Here is a 2967-nt window from a genome sequence, read left to right on the forward strand (position 1 = left end):
GATCTGCCAAAAACATTGTATTAGTGGGCGAACGAATGATGTTTACTACAAACGATTACTGTGCCCACGAACCTGCAACTTGCCATTTTAAACTGTACAACGGTAAAGAAAAGCACATAGAGCAGCACGAACATAATAAGAATAATAGGAACACACGACAAATACTTACTTTTTTGAAGAACTCTCTTGATCTTTCTGTACTGATCCTGCTCCCTCAATTTCAGGTCTGACTAATGTTTCCTTAGTTGATCCTTGGATCGCCATACCCCAAAATTCCTGTGCAGACTTTTCACATCTTTAGTCATGATCTTGGCCTTTCTCGCATTTGGGTTTGGGTAAGGTCCATGCTTCCCATCATAGTCGGCCCTCTTCAAGATGTCCACCATCTCCACCATCTCTATAAAGGACATATTTGAGGCCTTAATTCTCCTCCAGGATCGGGACATTCGTGGCTCTGGCCTTTTGTCATTGCTGCTGTCTGCATGCACTTGCTCTTTCTCCGTCATGTGCTCTCCCACTGCGCAGAAAGACGAGGGGCGGGGAATAGACTAGAAAGAACATCGGGGCGGGCGGAGTTTCATGCATGCGCAATGTATATAAAGCGTAACACGCGTGTGTCGTACGTACAATCTGTGAGTGGAGGAAGGTGGCGCCGATCGTTCTAACAAAGGTACAATTTTAACTTGGTGCATCAGTGGCCTATACTACTTCTAGATTGAGGCCTATAGTGAGACATGATTAGGAGAGTTTAGCCTGACATTAGGGTTTTGTCCTGTGTTCTGTCTTGCGGATAAAATGGATCTTTTCAATGATGAGGACTTTATCCCCAAATTCCTTGATATGTACAGGGAGCTGCCCTGTCTGTGGCAGGTAAACCACCCCTTTTATAACAATAAACCAAAGCAGAAGGCAGCACTGGGTCATTTGCTGGAATTTGTGAAGCTGGTGATCCCCATGGCAGGCAATTTGAGGGCCGTAATTGGTGGAATGAGGAGCACTTATAATAGGGAGCGCAAGAAGGTCCAGAATTCCCAGAGATCAGGAGCTGCAGCAGATGACATTTATGTACCCAGGCTGTAGTACTATGACAGACTGCATTTTCTGGAAGGCCAGACTGAACCCAGGCCAGCACTCTCCAATCTTCCTTCAAGGCTTCCTTCCACCTCAGCTGAGGCTTCTGACGTCCAACCTGGGCCTTCCAGCCAGGTAGAAGTGGAGGAGCCCAGCTTGAGCCAGGTATAGCATTGTTTAACATATTTCTAATCAAATCATTGATGATGTTAACTAGATGTTATTATTGATCAGTAATTTCTGATTTTACAAAGTGTTTTACATATCAATAGACAGTAGTGGCCACAAATGATTGGGACAAGAATGAAAAATGCTGAGGTCTGAATGATAGTCTTTTCTATTTATTAACATTCAATTTACAACAGTCATGAACTGAAAATTGTGTGTCATTGATGAACCAAAAACTAAAACTATGTCCCTTTTTCATACACAGAGACAAAGGGAAAGAAGGTGCTATTCAACTATATCATGATTGTTGCCAACATCCCCGGAGTCAGAATGTATAAGGAGATTACCACCAATAGGTTAAAGGGACTTTAACGGCAACTTATTTGAGATTTAAAACTTATTTTATTAAGTAGAAAAAGTATATATATAAATAAAAAAAAAGGACATATGACAAGGAGAACAAAAACAATGTCATACACTCTATAAAAAACTATACAACAAAGTACTGTATATGCGAGATATAAAAGTTGTATTCAATGATCTTGCCACGAAATCTTACGCGTTTCGGGACTTAAGCATACTGTCCCTTCATCAGAGACTGATCGTGGATCATAGACCTATTATACAATGAAATATAAATAAAATAAATACAAAAAACAGTCATGTATAAATGATATTTACAAGTATCACATGTATGTCATCGGGTTTATTGTGACCATAGATAAAAAGAGCGCACCTACCCATACATATCAGTAACGGAGCATCCATGTCAGAATCGCTGCAGTGATGGTGTCAGATAACCCAGATCAAGCAGATGGAACGAAGACCTGGGAGCATCGGCCGGCCCAACTCTATCCACACTGATCCAACCCACAAACATAGGGGGGCGTCCCGCAGTTCCGCCAAAAAAAGGGGGTCTACAATCAAATCGCAGGTACTGCAACATGCAGTGTTATCTGCGGAATAGAAACATGTGCTATATAGTGAAAACCTGCCAGAGGCTCAAAAGCGGTTCAGGAAATCAGAAGGCACAGATGGGGGATGGTAAGAGGGCTGTGTTCATACCAGGATGTTCAGGTCAGGCTATAACAGTCTGCATCACCATAGGAGAGAGGACAAAGTTGCCAAGTGTCTGCAAACACAGATCGAGCCAGGGCATTAACCCATACAAGGGCTAGGTCTTTGGACAAAACAAAAGGTGGTAGCAACCCTGAGAATCTCAGATTTCATGAACAAACAGTATGGTTAAATCAAAGCCGTCCAAGAATAGTACTTACAGCAGAGTGTGATGTTGAGTCTTAGCGAGGCGTGGGTTGATCGAGGGAGCGTCCGGGCCGATCACCACACAGTGCGGTAATGATGAGCCCGTTCAGATGCATTGCTTGGGTATAAGAAGCCTGGGAGGGCGTGGCCTAGCGTGACGTGCGTCTAAACAGCGCACCGTCATCGTGTCAATCACACAGTGGAGATGTGTGGGGGGGAAGCCTGGGAGGGCGTGGCCTATCGTGTCATGCGTCTAGACAGCGCACCGTTATCGCATCAATCACACAGTGGGGATGTGTGGGGGGGAGGAGCGGTCGCGCCATAGCGCCACGCCCACTGCACGTTCCCGTACTCAAGACGAGAGACAGCGTGCAGCTGTCAGGCAGCCCCACCCACCAAATGAAACCACAACAAAACAAACAGAGCGGCAAGGCATAGTTTGGAGGTTGCCTGGCAACATACCAG

At 44.7% G+C, this 2967-nt stretch overlaps 1 long non-coding RNA gene across 1 annotated transcript; it reads right to left on the bottom strand.

The window, feature by feature from the left end:
- Window positions 1-1728: 1728 nt before the first annotated feature.
- Window positions 1729-2688, bottom strand: LOC141141515 (uncharacterized). Its single transcript, XR_012244111.1, has 4 exons — window positions 2517-2688; window positions 2305-2419; window positions 1980-2195; window positions 1729-1856 (listed from the first exon to the last, which is right to left on the bottom strand). It is a non-coding gene; the product is annotated as an uncharacterized lncRNA (long non-coding RNA).
- Window positions 2689-2967: the final 279 nt, after the last annotated feature.

The sequence above is a fragment of the Aquarana catesbeiana genome, linkage group LG04 (assembly GCF_042186555.1).
Source record: "Aquarana catesbeiana isolate 2022-GZ linkage group LG04, ASM4218655v1, whole genome shotgun sequence".
Classification (NCBI taxonomy): Eukaryota; Metazoa; Chordata; class Amphibia; order Anura; family Ranidae; genus Aquarana; species Aquarana catesbeiana.